Genomic DNA, 22693 nt, shown 5'->3' with positions numbered 1-22693 from the left:
GACTTATAAATTTTAGCTAATGTTCGGGATCTATAAACTATTTCCATCATTGACTTGCTTTCTTCACTATTTCGTACCTCCAACAAAATTAATTCCACTTTTAATCTGTCTAAACCAAATTCATTTCTCATCACTGTACTGATATCATTCTTTATTAACAGACTCATCCAATCTCCTTTTCCTTTCTTCCTGTCCTTCTAAAATATCAAATGTCCTTAAAAATTCATATCCTCCTCTTAGTCACTTTGCAACTCCATCTCTGAAATGGTTGTCGTAGCATACTCATTTATTTCTATTTTGCTATTTGAAGTCATACAGTCATAGAGATGTATAGCATGGAAACAGACTCTTCGATCCAACTCATCCATGCCGACCAGATATCCCAACCCAATCTAGCCCCACCTGCCAGCACCCAGCCCATATCCCTCCAAACCCTTCCTATTCATATACCCATCCAAATGCCTCTTAAATGTTGCAATTGTACCAGCCTCCACCACATCCTCTGGCAGCTCATTCCATATACGTACCACCCTCTGCGTGAAAAAGTTGCCCCTTAGGTCTCTTATATCTTTTCCCTCTCACCCTAAACCTATGCCCTCTAGTTCTGGACTCTATCACTTCATAGTTGTTATAATTGGTTAAAGTCTTCACTACAGTTATTATCTATGGTATGGTGTGGCTAAACCATCTGCAAGTTTTGGGTAGATTCATCATTTAGGTCATTTCACAGGAACATTACATGAAATCTTCATATGTCAGCTTGATGAGGCAAAGATGGTAGATTTGCTTTCCCAAAATACAAGTAAATGATGATAGTTTCATGATTACCAGTACCATGACCAGTTTCAAATCCAGATTTTTTAAAATTAATTTGAATTTAAATTCCATCTGGCACCATGGTAGGATGTGAACTCATGTACTGTAGGCATTAGCCCAGAAATCTGGATTACAAACCCCCATGACATTACCATTACATCACCATCTCCCAATAATGGTAAATGATTGTTAACAGGTTGCAAAATTGGTTACAAATGGCTCAGAATCAACCTTTCATTGGAGAACTGAAAATCTTCTGCTGGCTACTTACACTGTTTATGAGCCTCTTACACACAGTGGATTCATCCTGAAACAGTCTCTTGTGCAAATGGCTCCCTCTGAAATTATGACAAATTTGAATTCAATAGGATCTGTTGTTAGAAAGCCAGCCTGGTGGTGACCATGACCTGTTAACTATTGGGGGGGAAAAACTCGTTCAATAACCTCTATTAGGAAGGAATACTAGTCCTTACCTTGTCTAGCCCATATATGATTCTTGCCTCACACCAATATGGTTAGCTCTAAGCAATTATGGATTGACAATAAATGTTGCCTGAACCAGCCATGCACGTCCTGTAAATGAATTTTATAAAAAGGACACTTGCATACAAATAAAACAGTGATGGAGAGGACAATAGTTGCATCCTAGCAACAAGCCTGCTGAAAGCCTGTCCAGGACTAAAGATGTTCATGAGGATCCCATAACTCTTTCTGTGCCCTCTGTTTTCTGCAGTTGGCTGGTTAGATCTCAATGGGTCCCTGAACATTGAGGCAGAACACCATTGTCAATGTTGCCATACAGTCAAAAACACAAACAATCTGCTTTCATTTATCCTGAGGCAACATGGTGGAACTGCACCTTGTCCATGATTACAAGATGCTGGGACAGTATTACCCATGAAAGGGTTCACAGTCAAATTGTCTGACATTATAAATATCACATTATAAATTTTGATTCACCATGTAAGTAGTGACTATTTGTTCCAATGCATATCATGGTCTGTTACAGCATTTTAGTTTGATTTATAATGTAAATATGTTCCAATGGGTTCTTACCGTTATTAATGGGCACTACAGTCAGTTGTGCACCTGTAGTATGAGTTGGAAATTATCTAACGGGATATTTAAGGTTTGATCAAAATGATCTTGTGCACTTCAATCTGTAGGTAATTTATTAGCTTAAATTAGTTCAACTACAAACTAATGAGTGATTCTATTGGTTTAAACCACTTTTACATACATGCAAACCAATGAGTCCCAATGCCTTGTCTTCATACCGAAGACTTTGGACACCTGGAACTTGAAGCTTTACCATGGATTCCATGGCCCAGTCTCACAAACCCGGCCCAATGGGGTAAGTCCAACGAATGCGACAAAGGCCCTGATGTTAGTCCTATTCTGGTTCGGTGCTATATCATCATTTCATAATACATTCAGTACTTCTCCAGACATTCCAGTGTGCAGAAAATAGGTTGAAAACATCTCCAGGTAACTCTGTGTTTAACTATATAAAAGAATGATTCCCACAGACAATCGAGGCTATGCAGTTATCTCCAGCAATAACAGGTTGTATTCTACACCAGGCTTCTGTTCATATATTTTTTCACTTTGCTTCAATTGCTTGTTGTCATATTCAATAAATGAGGAGAAAATGAGGACTGCAGATGCTGGAGATCAGAGCTGAAAATGTGTTGCTAGAAAAGCGCAGCAGGTCAGGCAGCATCCAAAGAGCAGGAGAATCGACGTTTCGGGCATGAGCCCTTCTTCAGGCCCTTCTTCAGGAATCACCTGATTCCTGAAGAAGGGCTCATGCCCGAAACGTCGATTCTCCTGCTCTTTGGATGCTGCCTGACCTGTTGTGCTTTTCCAGCAATACATTTTCAGCCCATATTCAATAAACCCTTAATGATTAACCTTTAATGGTCTGGTCTATAGATATCAAGCCCAATGTTACAATGTGTCTCAGTGGTGGTATGCATACGAAAGCTGTGGACTTCGGTGTTCTCTGGTGAATGTGTTAGGCTTGGTACCTCAACAGGTTGCTGTGGGGTCCCCTCCTCAAAAACTGAATTGGCACTGTGTTAGAAGATCCCCAATGATGCTGGTATCTTATGTGAAGCTGGGCACCCAGGCCTGTTATCCAACAAACCTCTTCTGAGGTCTGGACACACTCACTGGTCTCCTTCTCCTCCTCCAACATGATGCAATGCAGAGAAATATACACAAATCACACAAAGGCTCCAGCTCAGTTATTTTTCATTTCACTGGTACAGAACATAAAAGAGGATGTGGTGGCATATTGTAAAGGCAAATAACACAGAAGGTTAGAGGCAAAAAAACTGCAAACACTAGAATCTAAAGTAGACAGGCAGGAGGCTAGAAGAACGCATCGAGCTAGGCAGCATTAGGAGGTGGAGAAGTTGATGTTTTGGCTGTAACCCTTCTTCAGGACTAAGGGTGGGTCTGTGAGGAGCTGCAGATAAAGGGGGAGGCGGGGCAGGGTGGTGAAGTGGGGGTAGGTGGAGACAGGTAGAGGGTATGACCTGATTGGTCCATGGGCGGAATGAATCCAGTAGATGACAAGGAGGAGTGGAACGGAGGGGGAGGGGCTGGAAGGGAGTCGAGGGATGGGGAGGGAAGTTATTTGAAATTGGAGAATCCAATGTTGAGTCCTCCAGGCTGTAGGGTGCCCAAGGGGAAGATGAGGTGTGTTTCTCCAATTTGCGATGTGGTTTGTTGTGACAATGGATGGTCATGTAGGAAAGGGAGTTGGAAGGGAATTTGAAATGGGTGGTGACTGGGAGGTCTGGTCGGCCCCTGTGGGCCTGGCTGAGATGCTAGAGAACATTTCCATAAGTTTACGTTTGGTCTCCCTGATGTAGGGAAGACCACATCAGGAGCACCTGATGCAGTAAACTAGGTTGGAAGGGACCCATACTTGCATAAGGCAGAGAGGAGTGGGGAGGGCCAGATGTTCTTAATGGTGCGGTTTAGTTGGAGTTGGCAGAAGTGTTTAAGTATGATGTTTTGGGTGTGGAGGCTGGTGGAGTGGTAGGTGAGGACAAGGGAGACTCTGCCTTTATTGCGTGAGGGGTTTTTGAATAGTGGAACTAGGAATGAAGGTGGTACGGTGGAGGCTGTATGGAAAAGCATGTGTGCTTGAAATAGGTGGACATTTGGGATACTCGCAAGTGGAATGTCTCTTCATCTGAGCAGATGTGGCAGAGGCACAGAAATTGGTGGAATGGGATAGAGTTCTTGCAGGATATTGAGCGGGAGGAGGTATAGTCCAGGTAGTTATGGGAGTCTGTGGCTTTGTAGTAAACATCCGTCTGGAGCCCAGGTTAATGTCAATACATTCAAATCCCACATTGGCAGATGGTATAATTTGAATTTAGCAAAAAAAAAACTGGAATTAAAAACTAGCCTAATGGAGGCCATGCAACAATTTCATTACTGTCAATTATCGTGAAAATCCACCTGGTTCATTAATGTTCTTTAGGGAAGGAAATCTGTCATCCTTATGAGATTTGGCCCACGTGTGATTCTAGACTGATAATAATGTGGCTGACTCTTAAATGCCCACAAGGCACATTGGATAGGCAACAAATGCTGACCTAGCGAGTTCCAACCACATTCCATGAACGCATGCAAGAAAAGTGCATTCAAGAAAGCTTATACCTCTTTCAGTGGACAGCCACTGCTCGACACTCCAAAACACAGTAACACTGTTGGAAGCTCAATTCCTTGTCTTGCTTCAGCAGGTAAGAGATTCTAACAAACCTAGCAGAGTCCATTGAGCTGAACCTTACCATATTTTGACAAAGTATCATTTTCGTCAAGTTTCATGGAGGGTGTCTCCCTGCAAGAACTAATGTGTTTTCTTTTATTATCCTCCAAACTCATCTCATTAACTACCTATCACACCCTCTGCCATCCGCCTTGTCCAATGCTAGCCAGATTATCATCACTGCTGGGATAACCCAGGGGTTCTGAGGCTAGTGCCATCTACAAAATGCCATTGTTCACCCAGTCAAGCACTATCAGTCCAGAGCAGCCTTACGTAGTTCATGACATGTGTGTGACTGACAACGGGAAATTGGCATCTCACTCTCAGCCAGGGGCTACTAGATAAGTTGGTGCAGAGGAGGTTATCCTCTTTCCACAAGACCAGCAGTGTAGACCTCAAAACCAGACCTGACCAGTCTGTTCTGAGACCTCCAAAGGTCAGTGTGCTCTCAGCTGTCTGAGGAAACATGGACAATATAGGAAGAAGGTTACTGACTTTCTCTGCTCTGTCAATGGAGTGCCATCATCTTCTATCTGCCACTATGCACTCACTCCATTTCTGCTACTGTACACCTCTGTCACCATGAATCACACTGTACTACTGTCACTCTTGCATCTAACATCTTCTCACACTGACTCTAAATCCCCAATTCCCCCACCCTATTAACTCTGCAAGGCCTCTGCTTTCTTCCCCACTCGAGAAACCTAAACATATTTCTTTCACCTACACCAGTACTTACAGCTGTAGCAGGCACTTGCATTTCACTCAGTCCCTCCCTTTCTCACATTCCAGGACAAAGCAGAAAAATAGGGCAGAAAGCGCCAAGAAACAAGCCAGGTGGTGAGGTGTCTGACATTTGGCTCCTCAACCCCACAAGGGTAGGATTTTGACCCAGAATGTCCCAAGCAGCTGAGTGAACATGTCTAAGCCCCTGCACTGCCACTGACCAACTGTGCCAGCACTCCATGACTGATGGGTGTCTATTGAAATGGATGAGGATTACCACCCCCCCCCCGCCCCCTTAGAAATTGAGACCTGGACATTTGCTTGAAGCACTTTCAGTGCATTTGCCACATACACGTTTGGCACTGGTATGACAATGACATAGGATAATGGCATACAGATACATACACACCTCTTTGACTGATCATTGCTGACAACCATGATAGCTGCCTGGCTTTGTGTCTATGCTAAAAGGCAAGTTAAACAGAGGTATTTTGCACTTAGCTTTGGTTGCATGGGTAAAATACTGAAAAGTAAGGCAAGACAAGGAGACTGTGAGCATCCAGGTTGGCACTAAATATGTGAGCGCTAACAACATAAGTGAGCAACTCTGAGAAGCAGCCTGGTTCAATCTGTGAACTGAATGGTTGTTCCCTGAGAACAAAGTGTTCTTGTAGCAATATTGCGATGAGAAGAACCAGTAAGCATCTAAATGCAGCACTGAAATTCAGAAGAGTGCTGCAAGCAGTTCAGAGATGTACCTTGATGATGTGGAAGACTGTCCTGTGTCAATTGCTGGTGTTCATGGACTGGGATGCATGTGGCCACTGCCTACAAAACATGCCCTGAAATGTTGGCGCCGGGTACCAAGGTGGAAATCCAGAGGTGCAAGTAATGACCTGGAATCAGCAGATGCCTGCTCTGACCTTCATGTCAGTAGGTTTTTGGCATCAACTTTCTATCCAATGGTGGTAGAATGGGAACCAACCTAAGGCAAGATTATGTAGTCCCATTAATAGAGTTCTTGCTGCTCACCAGCAAAAATCTCATCTCGATGACCCGAACCCAGTTGGAAGATTTGATTTTTTGCTCCTGACTTTGTGAAAGATCTCCCTTGAGCAGATTTCTATTGGTGTGGACTTGATGGGCGCAAGTACTGTATAATGCTATGACTTCTCAAGTGATTCTCTCATGTTTCTGACCATAGCCCGTGTCATTCAGAAGCTAGGCAAATTCCTCCCTGTGGAACCTTAATAGACCCAGTCAGACTCTAACAGATCCTGTCATTCTTCAACAATGTAAGCAAATCAAAACAGATGCTAACAGATTCAAACAAAACTATCAGAAATTAACAGACCCTAACAAAGCCTTAAACTGACCCCTACAGATGCTGGCAGTTTCCCTCTGACACAAACAGACCCAACCATCATCACCAGTTTGAAATGGAGTGTATCATCAGATAGAGTCTGTCCTAGTGAACTTACAGCGTTGATCAGAGTGTGGAGAGATGAGGAAAACAGGGGAAGGAAGAAAAAACTAAACGTAGATTATCAATTTATAAATAAAGGAATAAAACGACATGGCAAGTTATCTCTATCTCAATTATCTTATGGTTTTACTCTTTTAAAGCAAGACAACAGCAATAATAATACTTCAATGTATTCTAGAATTTGCCCTTATATCTTCTTTATGGTATCTGTCACTTCTGCCAGTGTGTGGCACATGGTAAGGGATGTTTTAGGTAGTTTGCAATTATCAATCCTTCTTTGTCTATACTGTGTCTCGGGTCTATCTGTCGATCAGTGAGATAGGATACACCTCATAAAAGAGGCACGTGTCTTAGTAAACAATGCATGACAGCAGAGATCCAAGATGGTGGCATCTGAGTGATCTGCTGTGCTGGTCTCTATGCCATACCCACGGGCAAGGTGGACCTTTACGCCCCCTCCCCCCCCCCACACCAACCACCCACAGGAGAAAAAAAGTACTAATTTAAATGTGCGGATCATTTGGAGCTGCTGAAAATCGTGTGTGATAGGTTTAAAGCTAGGATGAAATTGAATAAAGGAAAGGTCTCGGGAGGAAGGATCCGAACACTGGAAGATCAGGTTCTGGTCCTTCAGGAACAAGTCGAATGACTTGGAAAGTAAAAATAGAAGGAAAAACCTATGGCTCATGGGTCTTCTGGAACACAAGGAAGGCGAAGACCTCTTCGGCTTCTTGCAGGGATGGGTCTCGAAGTTCCTGGGGCTGGAGTTGGAGTTGGGCCTAGTGAGCATGGAGCGGGCCCACCGAATCGCAATGCATAGGTCCAGGCCGGACCTGTGCTCCCACGCAGTCCTAGTGCAGCTCCTGTATTATAGAGAAAAACAATTAATAGTTGAAACAGCAAAAAGACTGGGAAGAAATTCATTAGTTTCAATGTACAAAGGCTCAAGGATAATGTTTTTTCAGGACTTTCCAGAAGCCCTATTTAAAAATAGAAGGGCATTTGATGAAAGAAGAAAGAATTAAGGGAGCTGATCATTCAACATTCTTTGAGGTACCCAGCAATGTTGCATTTCACCCATGGGGAGACGATGCATAACTTCGACTCCACAGAAAAGGTGAAGGAGTTTGTGAAGTCTTTGAATTGAAGGACCTGAGTCAGGGTGGGAGGGGAGGAGCATTGTTGCAGACATTGGTATGGGTTTTTTTATTGCCCCTCTTTCTACCTCTCTCCCGTCCTTTTTTGTTGTGGTTATTGGTTTTATATGTACAGCTTTGTTGTAAAATTGGAATTATCTTATATATTGGTTGGTTAGGTATTATCTAGGGCCTTTTTTTACTGTTGTCTTTTTGATTTTGTATTGGGGATGGCTATATCTGTGGTTAAGATGAGTGGAAGGGGGAATGGGCATCCATTGTTAGCTTTTAGAATGTAAATAACAGGTTTTCCTCATTTGTGAATTGTCTGGGGCTAGGGCATGGCCTCGCTAGAGAGAGTTAAGATGGTAGTAAGGATTGAGAGAGGAGCCCCTATGGGCAAGGGGGAAGATTTCTAGAGAAATGGGGGTTATTTGGGTGTTTGCTTCAGTTAAATGTAGTGATTAATTTTTTAGTTGTAGTAGTTTTTATAGGAATAGTTTTTAGATGTCATAGAGTTAATGTCTTTGTAGCTCATCACACCTCAGATAAGATCCCCCCTCCTAGGAAACCATGCGTTGCCCTGAACGACCATGGCTAGTAATTTATTCAGGTGGTGCACCTGGAATATAAAGGGAAGCCATTCTCCTGTTAAAAGAAAGAAGGTGTTGTCAAACCTTAGGAAGTAAAGGGTGGACATCACCCTACTGCAGGAGACGCATCTAACTGATAAGGAACATCTGAAACTGCAGCAGAGGGGTTATGACAGGATATTCTTCTCCTCCTTCAGCTCTAACAGTAGAGGAGTGGCTATACTAGTAAGAAGGAACATCCCTTTCCAGGTAACGGAGCAGATTAAGAATGAACATGGACGGTTTATTATTCTTAAAGCCCTAATACATGGAAAAGAGTATGGTGTCTGAATGTATATTGTCCCCCAGTGCACCCTCTTAAATTTCTAATCGATGTAGTGGCTAAATTAATGGATCTTGGGGTGTGCCGTACGATTATAGGAGGGGATTTTAATCGCATAATAGATCCAGATATTTACAGGGTGCCAAAAGGCCTGGCAGATACGCCTGCACAGTCTAAACAGTTGGTGGACATGTGTGAAGAGTTGGGATTAGTGGATGTGTGGAGATGTCTCCACCCTAACGGAAGATTCTTTACATTCTACTTCCACCCACACAAATGCCATACACGAGTTGACATTTTTTTATGCCAAGTGATGGTTTGGACAGAACATTGGCATGCAAAATTGGGAATATAGCTGTCTTGGATCATGCGTCAATGTATCTAGATGTTAAAATCAAGCATAGTGGAGTGGATGCATGGCACTGGCACATGGATCCATTGTTGTTATGGGACAGCAAATTTGTTGAGTCTATCAGAAGAGAATTCAGAGCCTTCTGGGATATCAACTCAGGTATGGCCAGTAATCCGGCAATACTTTGGGAGGCCACTAAAACATATTTACGAGGCCTGATCATTTCATATTTGACGACTAGAAGGAGGCAGAGGGAGGAGAAGTAACGGATGCTGGAGGCCCGACTGCAGATAGCTGAGAAAATATATTATAATAGGCCCCTCTCTGGTCAAGTTGCAGTGGGTCACGGCCCTCCAGATGGCTCTCCACTCATTGTACACACAAGTGGCTAAAAAAGAGGTCTCCTTTGTTAAAGAAAGATTACTTGAATTTGGCTATAAGCCAGGTAGAGATCTAGCATATTTGAGGAGGAAAAAAACTTCCTAATCTGCTAGGGAGAAGGTCGGTACGATTACGAATTGAAGAAGATCAATGTTCGGTTTAGGAAATACTTTGCAGAGCTATATCGGTCAAAGAGTGGGGGGCGGCGAACATGGTACAATGGGAGTGCCGTCCTTTTTTTGAAAATCTGGACCTCCCTAGTATAAATACGGAATAGGCTTCCCTTTTGAATGCACCTATAATGGTATAGGAAGTGCAGGAAGCAATAAGGCATCTCCAGGGTGGCAAAGCACTGGGGCCAGATGGATTCCCAAGTGAATTCTATCAGGAATTCATCAATGTGTTGGTGGACCCACTTCTGGGGATGTATAGCTATTCATATGCACAGGATTGTCTGCTACCTTCTCTGATGGAGGCTAATATCTCCCTCATTTTAAAGAAAGAGAAAGACCTCACAGAATGTGTTTCATATAGACCAATTTTACTATTGAATGTAGATTTTAAAATTCTATCTAAGATGCTGACTCTGAGGTTGGTGAAGGTCCTGCCCTATATTATAAAAGAAGACTAAATGGGTTTTGTTAAGGTCCATAGCTCCTACAACAATATCAGGAGGGTACTGAACGTAGTGCAGGTATGCCTGCAAAGATTGATTCTGGGTTTGATGGTCTCCCTAGATGCAAAAAAGGTATTTGATTGGGTAGAATGGCAGTATCTGTTTGGGGTCCTCGAGCTCTTTGGTTTGGGAGGATCCTTTACCAGATGGGTGGTAGTATTGTACAAAGATCCTAAGGCAGTAGTCATTGCAAATGGTGCTAAGTCAGATAACTTTAACATTGGGAGGGGTAGTTGACAGGGATGTCCTCTCTCACTGATGTTATTTACCTTGGCGGTCAAGCCGTTAGCTGAGGCAATCAGGAGGGATCTTGAAATAGTGGTCCAAGGGTGGGAATGGGGGAGCATCAGATCACTCTATATGCTGATGACATCCTCTTGTTCATGGCAAATCCAGAGAAGTCTGTTTCTCGACTGATTCAAACAATTAATTCATTTAGTGGTTTTTCAGGTTACAGGATCAACTTTACAAAATTGGAAGCCATGCCAGTAGGGGGATTAATGGAGGTGCCTAATCTGAAAGATGGAATGCAATTCCCATTTAGATGGTCATCAAAAGGTTTTTTTGTCCTTGCGATTTTTTATTACACCCTCCTTCCACCAGCTGTATAAAGCTAATGCAAGATTTGTGAAGGTTTGTAGCTCAGGTTGAGATTTAGGGTGTAGGTTTGCTCACTGACAAATCCCAGGAACCCCATCCAGGAGAAAGATATAAATAGAAAGCAGGAGACAACAGCTTCACTTCACTTGGAGGTCGCCACTGATGGTGTTACCTAGCCAGGTAATGAAACGTCTGGATGTCAAACCTACAGCTCAGCGAGCAAACCTACACCCTAAACCTCAACCTGAGCTACTAACCTTCACAAACCTTGCGAAAACCTACGGGCGCAACACGCTATAACTTGCCCAAAGATGGGAAAGGAATGCCATCCGAGAGAGTTCCACCCGTGAACAACTGTACTTCCTGCATGAATATTTAAGAAAACAGGTACTGCCAAAATGTCTCCAAAATCAACCGCCGATAAAACACCTCAAGCCAGAAGTTTAACAGAACAAAACGGCTGCAGAATGCTCCGAGAACTAATCAATGATCCCCACAATAGACTCCAAAAATACAACCGGGAAATTGTGCGCCAAAAACCGTTATTCAAACAAGCAACAAATCAAGAATGGACAGACGCGATAGAACAAGCTATAAACACCAAACAATGACAAACACAGATAAAGAAAAATCGGGACCTGAAGGAAAAACTGCACAAACTCACAAAAAAAGACAAAACCGATAACACAGGGGCATGGATAAAGAACTTATCAGACCAAACCCTATCAGACACAGAAAAAGCAGTACTAGTCAAAGGATTAAATTTCAATGAACGAGACGCTGACACGAAGGATTTCCTAGCGGCATTAGAAACCACATTGAAGGACAACAAATCACCACAAACCCCAGGAACCCCATCCAGGAGAAAGGTATAAATAGAAAGCAGGAGACAACAGCTTCGCTTCACTTGGAGGTCACCACTGATGATGTTACCTAGCCAGGTAACGAAACGTCTGGATATCAAACCTACAGCTCAGTGAGCAAACCTACACCCTGTATAAAGCTAATTATGTACAACTACTACAGACGATAAAACAAGATTTGCAGCAATGGGAGGGGTTACCGTTACGATGTTTGGGCCAAATAAACCTGATTGAGATGCATGTTCTTCCTCGCCTGCAGTACCCCATGAGAATGCTCCCATTGTTGTTCCCGAGACAAGTGTAATGGAGGCTCAATGGTTGGCTTGGGTCCTTTAATTAGTGGCACAGGCATCTTCTAATTAAATTCACTAAATTGCAGCTTTCGCAGGGTGAGGGAGGGATGGACCTTCTGGATTTGAAGAAATACCAGGTAAGTGCCCTGTTAACATATGGTGGTGACTGGGTATGGGAGAATACAGAGTTGATTTGGCTTGACTTTGAAGCCTCACAGTCAAGATGCCCTTTAATTAATTTATTATTCATGGACAAGATGAAATCCATGATCAAGTGATGTAAGAACCCAATTATTTTAAATATGGTGAGAGCCTGGAGGATAGTGAGGCAAGATGAGGGCAATTGGTCTAAGACATCACCGCTTACACATTCTCCTCGTGTCTGTGTGGGTTTCCTCTGGGTGTTCTGGTTACCTCCCACGGTCCAAAGTTGTGCAGGTTAAGTGAATTAGTCATGTTAAATTGCCCATAGTGTTAGATGTATTAGTCAGAGGGAAATGGGTCTGTGTGGGTTACTCTTCAGAGGGTCGGTATGGATTTATTAGGCTGAAGGGCCTGTTTCCACACTGTAGGGAATCTAATCTAAAACTCCCTGACTCCATCCAAATACTGTGTGAAATCATCATGTAGGATGGAGCTCAATACAGCTCACCATTATCTCTTGTAGAACTATTATCCTAAACGACATGCATCTCCAATGTCATTCACATCTGAATTTCTCATTGGCATTTCTGGAATGACTTGTCTAAACTGACTATTTTATTCATTAATACATATAATATTTAATCTAAAAGCACTTATTACTTACCTCTCTTCGATTCTCAGTTCATATTCATTTACTGGCGCGAGATTGTACTACATAATACTGCACTCGTTTATTGTGCTTTATGAAAACATGTCACTTCTTTTGCTTTCTGCTTTTTCACTGTTATCATTATCACTGATAAAGTAGCAAACTTGTGTGAGTCTGTTGCCTGTAGATCAACTTATTAGAAATAAGCATATGGTGTACAATTAGAACCAAATTGCTAAAATTTGCATCTAGTGAGTTTCTGTAAAGACATAGTACCTTGCAAGAATACAATACAGCTCCTAGAATTTCAGAAGCAAATATTAGATTCAGTAGCATGTCTCATTCATACCACTGTGAAACAGAAGCATTCAGGTCAAATTGTCAGATATTTGAGTATTATGATTATTCCAGTCACCTACTGGAGGCATCTCTGTCATCAATCGGTTTAACATCCGTGAAAAAGACAACTGGTAGCATAGTTTGGCACTTGATAATGAAATTAGATTGCGCCTAAAACTTTCCAATAAGCTTCATTGATAGTTTGGTTTACCAATCAGAGAAAGGAGCAGATTGGATTTCACTTTCATTGAGAATTTTAAGACAAACTGTGACAATCTACAATGTCACAATATGCTGAGGATACAAGGAAAAGCCATGGATTTTCTTTCACTTATCATAATGATACTGGAGGCTGAATGCCACCTTCCAGAATACACATAGTTACAAACTTTACAGAGAAAGGGCAAAATCACATATTGACCCAACGTCCTCATACCAGCCTGCAAATGAGGAAGTGGCTTGCTGTTTCTCAACGAAGGTGAAGTTGTTTCTTATCTTTTCATACACTTCTTGTAAAGCCGTGAATATTAGAACTTCCACGCCTCTATCTCTGACTATTTGAAGCAATGTGTACAACCTTTATTCTCTTGTAAAAAAATATTTTCATTGTACTGAGGCTGCCTGCTATACTATCGCTACAGGGTGGCAATGGTTTCTGATCGACAGCAAATAGATGTTCCCCTCCAATTAAGGAAGTTCTCGATGAGATTGATGCTCCTGTTTGAGGAGATGAAGTTGTCATTCTTTGAGACATGCACCCAGCATTTCTTCACCTTCAATTAATGTACTCACAGACAAGTCAAATATTTGTGCTATCATCATATTCTAATACTTCACAAAAGTGTCCATTCTTTACATTTGTGTTTCACTTGGACCAAACCATTTTATTAATTATCTTGAGTTACTCACCTTGTAAAACAATTGGCTATTTTCATTCATCGCTTTTAAAACTTCTAAGCATGTTGACTACTTGCTGTTCCCGCACTTGCCACAATCTGTTATTGATTAATTTTGTCATTTTTTAAAAAATTATTCAAAGATTATTGTTTATGACTGGCAAATCCCAATTGCTCTTGAGAACCACTTTTGTACATCTAAGGTGGGCACACTCCCAGTGCTGTTCAGGATAGATTTTAACCCAAAGACAAGGAGGAAACGGTCGTATTATTCTAAGTCAGAATAGTGTGCCTGTTGCAGCATAATGCTGCCTGTTCTTTTATGTGGTAGATGACACGGTTTAAGAAGATACAGTCAAAGGAATCCTGAAGAGTTGCTGCATTGCATTTTGCAAATGGGACAAACTGTCAATGTACATCAGGTGATCAAGGTAGTGAGCATTTAATATTGCAAATTGAGAATTTGTAAGACATATTGTGGCAATCTACATGGTCGCATTATGCTGAGGATGCAAGGTAATGCATGCTAATCAAGTGGGATGCTTTGTCTTAATAATGTCAAGCTTCTTCGATATTATTGGAGATGCACTCATCCAGGCAAGAAGGGAATAGTCCTCCAAAATCCTAACTTGTCCCTTGTGGGGTGGACAGGTTTTGGGAGTCAAGAGGTGAGTTAATTGCCACAGAATTCTCAGAGTTTGTCTGCCCTTAAAGTCACATTATTTATCTTATTATTCTTTTTCTTTTGTTCTCTGTTCCTGTCTATAAGAATCTGTTTATACTCTAACTTACTCTCAAGATTGTTACAATCTTTAGGGTGTACAAGTTTCCTCTCCAGTCAAATAGACCCTTCAGGTGTTAAAGATCCATGACTAATAAAATGTGCCTTACAGTATGAGGCATAATGCTCCTTTTGGATGAACGTTTTAATCAAATCTTATTTGATTCTCACTATAGCTGTATGACATAACTCTGTAGGAGTGTTACTGGTATCAAACCTCATCTTCAGGAAGACCTCAACTTTGGGAAGCCTTTGGTCTATTCCACAAAATTCCTGGTGGAAGCATGAGATGGGCAGGTGGGCAGCGGGGGTGGGGTTGCCTTGTTAATAAAAAATGAAATTAAATCAATAGCAACAAATGAGGTAGGGTCAGATGATGTAGAATCTGTGTGAGTAGCGTTGAAGAACCACAAAGGTAAGAAAACCACAATGGGAGTTATCCACAAACCTCCAAATAGTAGGCAGAATTTGGGGCATAAGATACAAACAGAGACAGCAAAAATATGTAAAAAAGGCAAGGTTACAGTGCTCATGGGGGATTTCAATATGCAAGTGTACTGGGAAAACCAGGTTTGTGGAATGTCTGGCTTTTTGGAACAGCTTGTGGTGAAGCCCACTAGGGAACAGACAGTACTGGCTTTAATGTTACGCAATGAGGCAGACTCGATAATGGAGCTTAAGGTGAAGGAAGCCTGAGGAGGCAGTGACAATAATATGATAGAATTTACTTTACAGTTTGAGAGGGAGATGGTGGAATCAGATATAACGGTATTACAGTTGAATAAATGCAACTATAGAAGCATAAGTTGAATTGAATTGAATTTATTGTCCCGTCTACCAAGGCACAATGAAAAACGTTGTCTTGCGAGCAATACAGGCAGATCACAGAGTTCGTAGTACAGATAAGTAGATATTAGGTAAACAGTGGCAAAAGCAAAAACACAGGTACAGGCAAATGAGGGAGAAACTCGGTAGAATTGACGGGGAGAGGAGCCTGGCAGGAAAGACAGTAGAACAGCAATGGCAGGGGTTTCTGGGAGTAATTCAGGAGACACAGCAAAAATTCATCCTGAGGAAAAAAGAAGCTACTAATGGGAGGATGAGGCTACATGGCTGATGAGGCAACTCAGGGGTAACATAAAAACAAAAGAGAAAGCATATAATGTGGCGAAGGGCAGTTGGAAGCGAAAGGATTGGGAAGCTTACAAAGACCAACAGAGGGCAACGAAGAAAGAAATAAGAAGGGAGAAGTATTAGGGTAAGCTAGCTGGTAATATTAGGAAAGAGTTTCTTTCGATATATAAAGGGCAAAAGAGAGACAAAAGTGGACACTGGGCTGTTGGAAAATGAAGCTGGAGAAGTAGTAATGGGGAACAAAGAAATGGCTGAGGAATCGATTAAGTACTTTGCATCAGTCTTCATGGTGGAAGACCGTGTAACATTCCAAAAGTTTGAGAGAGTTGGGGGGTTGGGGGGGGAGGGGGGGGCGCAGAGATGAATACGGTGGCTATCAGCAAGAAGATGCTAGAAAATCTAGAAGGTCTGAAAATGGATAAATTGCTTGGACCCAATGGGCTATGCCCTAGACTTCTGGAGGATATTCAAAGTTTGTGAGAAGATTTGTGGTTCAGGTGCTCGTTGTTGTGGTTCTGTTCGCCGAGCTGGGAGTTTTTGTTGCAAACGTTTCGTCCCCTTTCTAGGTGACATCCTCAGTGCTTGGGATCCTCCTGTGAAGCACTTCTGTGCTGATACCTCCAGCATTTATAATGGTGTGTCTCTGCCACTTCCGGTTGTCAGTTGCTGTCCGCTGCAGTGGCCGATATATTGGGTCTAGGTCGATGTGTTTGTTGATAGAATTTGTGGATGAGTGCCATGCCTCTAGGAATTCCCTGGCTGTTCTCTGTTTGGCTTGCCCTATAATAGTGGTGTTGTCCCAATCGAATTCATGTTGTTTGTCTTCTGAGTGTGTGGCTACTAAGGATAGCAAGTCGTGTTGTTTCGTGGCTAGTTGGTGTTCATGGATGCGGGTTGTTAGCTGTCTTCCTGTTTGTCCTATGTAGTGTTTTGTGCAGTCCTTGCATGGGATTTTGTACACTATGTTGGTTTTGCTCATGCTGGGTATCGGGTCCTTTGTCCTGGTGAGTTGTTGTCTGAGCGTGGCTGTTGGTTTGTGTGCTGTTATGAGTCCTAGTGGTCGCAGTAGTCTGGCTGTCAGTTCAGAAATGCTCCTGATGTATGGTAGTGTGTCCAATCCTTTGGGTTGCGGCATGTCCTCGTTCCGTTGTCTTTCCCTTAGGCATCTGTTGATGAAATTGCGTGGGTATCGCTTTTCACCAAAAATGGCCTCCTCTATATTGGGGAGACGGGCCGCTTACTTGCAGAACGCTTCAGAGAACACCTCTGGGACACCTGGACCAACCAACCAAACCACCCCGTGGCTCAACACTTTAACTCTCCCTCCCACTCCACCGAGGACATGCAGGTCCTTGGACTCCTCCATTGGCAGAACATAACAACACGACGGCTGGAGGAGGAGCGCCTCATCTTCTGCCTGGGAACCCTCCAACCACAAGGAATGAACTCAGATTTCTCCAGTTTCCTCATTTCCCCTCCCCCCACTTTGTCTCAGTCGGTTCCCTCAACTCAGCACCGCCCTCCTAACCTGCAATCTTCTTCCTGACCTCTCCGCGCCCACCCCACTCCGGCCTATCACCCTCACCTTGACCTCCTTCCACCTATCACATCTCCATCGCCCCTCCCCCAAGTCCCTCCTCCCTACCTTTTATCTTAGCCTGCTTGGCACCCTCTCCTCATTCCTGATGAAGGGCTTATGCCTGAAACGTCGAATTTCCTATTCCTTGGATGCTGCCTGACCTGCTGTGCTTTAACCAGCAACACATTTTCAGCTGTGATCTCCAGCATCTGCAGACCTCATTTTTTACCCCATGGTTAAATAGGGCAAAGTCAGCATGACTTCATTAAGGGGAGGTCATGCCTGACAAATCTGTTAGAATTCTTTGAGGATGTAATGAGCAGGTTAGACCGAGGAGAGCCAATGGCTGTTATCTACCTGGACTTCAAGAAGGCCCTTGATAAGATGCCGCACAGGAGGCTACTGAGTAAGATAAAGGCCCATGGTATTAGATGCAAGGTACTAGCATGGATAGAAGCTTGGCTGTCTGGCAGAAAGCAGAGAGTGGGGATTAAAGGGTCCCTCTCAGTTTGGAAGCCTGTAACTGGTGGTGTTCAACAAGGGTCAGTTTTGGGACTGCAACTTTTTATTTTATACATTAATGATCTGGATGAAGGTACTGAGGGTATTTTGGCAAAGCTTGCAGATGATACAAAGGTAGGTAATGGGGCAGGTAGCATTGAGGAGGTGGAGAGGCCGCAGGAAGATTTAGACAGGTTAGGAGAGTGGGCAAAGTAAAAGCAGATGAAATACAACGTGGGAAAGTGTGAGGTCATGCATTTTGGTGGGAAGAATAGAGGTATAGACTACTTTATAAATGAGGAGAAAATTCAGAATTCTGAAGTGCAAAGGGACTTGGTAGTCCTATTCCAGGTTCCTCTGAAGGTAAGCTTGCAGGTTGAGTCAGAAGTTAGGAAGGTAAATGCAATGTTATCATTCATCTCGAGAGGACTAAAATATAAAAGCAGGGATGTACTTCTAAAGTTTTATAAGGCTCTGGTCAGATCACATTTAGAGTACTGTGAGCAGTTTTGGGCTCCATACCTTAGGAAAGATGTATTGGCCTGGAGCGGGTCCAGAGGAGGTTCACGAGAATGATCCCCGGAATGAAAGACTTAATATATGAGGAAAGTTAGAAGACTCTGGGATGATACTTGATGGAGTTTAGAAGAACTAAGGGGGATCTGATTGAAAGTTTTCAGAATACTGAATGGCCTGGACAGATTGGACATTGGGAAGATATTTCCATTGGTAGGAGGGATGAGGACCCAAGGGTACAGCCTTAGAGTAAAGGGAAGACCTTTTAGAATGGAGATAAGGAGAAACTTCTTCAGCCAGAGAGTGGTGAGTTTGTGGAATTCATTGCCACAGGAGGCTATGGAGGCCAGTTCATTGAATATATTTAAAACAGAGCTAGATAAGTTCATGACTGCCAAAGGGATCAAAGGTTATGGGGAGAAAGCGGGAAAATGGGGTTGAAAAGCCTATCAGCCATGACTGAATGGCGGAGCAGACTCGATGGGCTGAATAGCCTAATTTTTGCTCCTTTGTCTTATGGTCTTATTTTATTTTCATTATGCTCCTTCTAAGAATTTTATAAAATTATTGTGAGCCATGTTCATAGATGTAACCTCTTGTCTTCCAGCAGTTTTCTCTGTATGGATCTTTGAAAGAAGCAGAAATTCATGAGATCTCTGTAGTGTAAGTGTCATGACAGCTCCCTAAGTATCAGGCACAGACCTTCCGAATTTGTCATTGATGGTCACATATAATTTAAACATTTACGGAGTGGAAATATTTTTTTGCTGAGGAACTCTGCAGATTGATGACAGAGCACTCTTAAAGCAACATGGGTACAATTGTAATCAGGAGAAAGTGAGGACTGCTGGAGATCAGAGCTGAAAATGTGTTGCTGGAAAAGCGCAGCAGGTCAGGCAGCATCCAAGGAGCAGGAGAATCGATGTTTCGGGCATGACCCCTTCTCCATTCCTGAAGAAGGGCTTATGCCCGAAACGTCGATTCTCCTGCTCCTTGGAAGCTGCCTGACCTGCTGCGCTTTTCCAGCAACACATTTTTCAGCTACAATTGTAATCACCCTGCATTTGGGGTAAGTCAACAGTGGTGGAGAATCATATTGTCCAAACTGTTTGACTCTCCTGTTCATGAAGGAAGGATATTCAGATCTGTGCTCTGGAGAAAATGGCATCTGCAACATTCTGAATGCAGTTATGGATCAAGAATTGGGAAATGGCACATAAGCCATGTAGTAACCATAGGAGAACCCTGTTCTTGCTGAAGTTGCTGATAAGGTATTAATCACCGACTCCTTCTACATTGTCTTCAGAGTAGCATCAAGGCTACAATTACTCCACCAATGGAGTATTCGTGGAAGATCCATGAGGAATTAGTCTGTCGGGAATGTCAAAGAAATAACAATTTTATCAAAGGACTTCCCGAACTGTCACATCCATCACAATGAAGGTTCATGTTATATCCTCATACAGTGTGATATGGATGCTGGTCTAAAAGTGTGCTGCTGGAAACACACATCTGGTCAGGCAGCATCCGAGGATCAGGAGAGTTGACGCTTTGAGCATAAGCTCTTCATCAGGAATGCTCCCAGAAAGGACATTATTATGCCTTAATAATGAGCTCTAAAATATAAGACTTTATCAAATGTTATATTCCACATCAAAGATTTCATTGGATCTGAGTTCTGCCAGTAATTAGATGCCAACATCCTTCCAAGGAAAAGGCTCCTTCAGCTTTTATATTTAATTAACTTGTTCTTATTACTATTGCTTTGTCTGCATGATAAGGAGGCAATTAGTTAGTACAATTAGTGACAATGATTGCCTGAGTCATTATTTTTCATTTGACTTCTTGGACAATTAATGACTTACTGATGAAGTGCAACTTTAAATCAGAAGAATGACATTACTGAATGAGCAAAAACATGATTACTGCAAAACATGGTAGGGCCTCCGCTTTCAAGAGTTTCAATCTGTCATTTAAAGGAAATAAATAGTAACTTACTTTGCTCATGGTGTCAGCCATTTTGAATTGTTACTCTCAACCTGACATAAAATGGTTCCATTTTCATTTGTTTTGTCAGCAACTTGCAGTTTCCATTTTGAAGCATACATTTCCCCCATTCTTCATATTGCTTTTTGTGATAGTGCTCGTTTGATCCCTATGACATTTCACACTGCACAGTTCCTATTGAGCCCTTTTATATACTTATTTCTGTCCCAAGTTTAAACTCAAAATCTTTGCCTTTGAAATTTCTCGTGCCTTTGTTGGCCACACATATTCCCAATGTACATACAAGGGTCAATGTGATGTGGTTGAATTCCACTTCTCCGAAACCTTCCAAAACTCCCAGTCCCCTGTCATTCATTATGAGATTCCACCTTACTGCAATTGTCACCTATCATTGTCACCATTCACTGAGTGACCCAGTAAAATGAAACCCATTCCCAGACTTGATCATTTTCATCAGGATGCTATGAACTGCTCCCTAAAAAAAACCCCTGATTATTTTGACTAAATCCCCATTACTGATCAGGGCCCATGAACTGAAAGACAGGACAGGACAGGCAATCTGAAAGGACAGCTCTGAAAAACCCTGGTCACCCGAGGCTGATGTCTCCATGACACCCCGACTAAGTCACTTGAAGTCCCAAGCACTTGAACTACAGCACTGAGTGCGGCCCTATCCCTGGCCTGCAAGGACATGACCCCTCAGGTTCTAATCAGATCAACTGCCTGACTGACCATGGCAGCCCCTGGATTGGAATTGAATGAGTGCCTTTACAGATGGTGGTGTTTTACACTGATTGATTGTTGTCCTCGTTACTCCACTGCAGGCAGCTCGCCTTTGATATTCACATGTAGTGGTGTGTTTGCAGTAGTGTGTTCTGAGTAAGGGTCAACAGCGCCAAAACATTAACTCTGATTTCTCTTCACAGATGCTGCCAGACCTGCTGAGCTTTTCCAGCAACTTCTGTCTTTGTTTCCAATTCTCCTCTTTTCACCAAGAATCTAAATGACACATCACATAACTCAGTATGCAACATGGCAACTGCAACCTGTTAAATGTTTGTCTTTCCCATCATGTACCTATTGCTCCTTCTAAAGACATGCTCCATATGTGCCACCTCCTTGACCTTTTGCCCAAGCATTGGGCATTAGCAAATGACCACCTTCATTACATCATCATCCCTGCTCTCAGACCAATTCACATACCACTTCATCCATTCAACACTTTACTTTACAGCCCAGAATTCAAGGGAATTGCATCATTTTGCCACATCACTTTGTGTGCTGACACACATCTGTATTTTATGCACCTGTACAGGATGCAACTTATGGCTTACATTGCTTAGCTTTCACTCACTTTGAACTAATTTGGATGTTGCCAGCCTCCATACATCATATTTTTCACATTGCTTTCTCAGAACACGCTAGCTGGCTTCAGCACTGACTTGTGGTTTGCATGCATCTCTTTAGGTTCATGTTAACTTCTTAGCACAGTCTTCAGTGACAGGCTTCCAGGCTCTGTGGTTTGCATTGCCTTTTTCATGCAGAGGAAGGGTCAGGTAGCTTGTGATGCTGGAGAATCAAGGAGGTGAACATGTCACTAAATGGCACTGTGTTACTTCAAATTAGGAACATCTGCCATCCTTGCCTAGTTTGGTCTACATGTGACTCCAGAGCCAAAGCAATGTGGTTGCCTCTGAACTGCTCTGTGAAATGGCCTAGCAAGCCACTCAGTTGTATCAATTGCTAGAAAGTCACAACAAAAAAATGAAACAGACGGACCATCTGGCATCGATCTTGGAACCAGAAAAGACAACAGCAAAAATACAAACAGCCCTGTCAACCATGCAAAGTCCTCCTTACCAATATCTGGGGGACTAGTGCAGAAATTGGGAGAGCTGTCTCACAGACTAGTCAAGTAACAGCCTGACATAATCTTTTCTTTCAGGGGAATTGAAAGTGGCTATACTTGCCACTCAATGACGAGATTTTGGAGTTGCAATTTAAGGCTTGAAGGGAAAATAAGGCAACTTTTCCTTATGTAGCTGCACAGATTTTTCAATTTCCGCTGTATATTCCTATCATTATTTCAATGACTCATATCACAGCAGTAAGA

The sequence above is a fragment of the Hemiscyllium ocellatum genome, chromosome 12 (assembly GCF_020745735.1).
Source record: "Hemiscyllium ocellatum isolate sHemOce1 chromosome 12, sHemOce1.pat.X.cur, whole genome shotgun sequence".
In the NCBI taxonomy this organism is placed as follows: Eukaryota; Metazoa; Chordata; class Chondrichthyes; order Orectolobiformes; family Hemiscylliidae; genus Hemiscyllium; species Hemiscyllium ocellatum.
The sequence above is the reverse complement of the archived record's forward strand: the minus strand, read 5'-3'. Positions refer to the sequence as shown.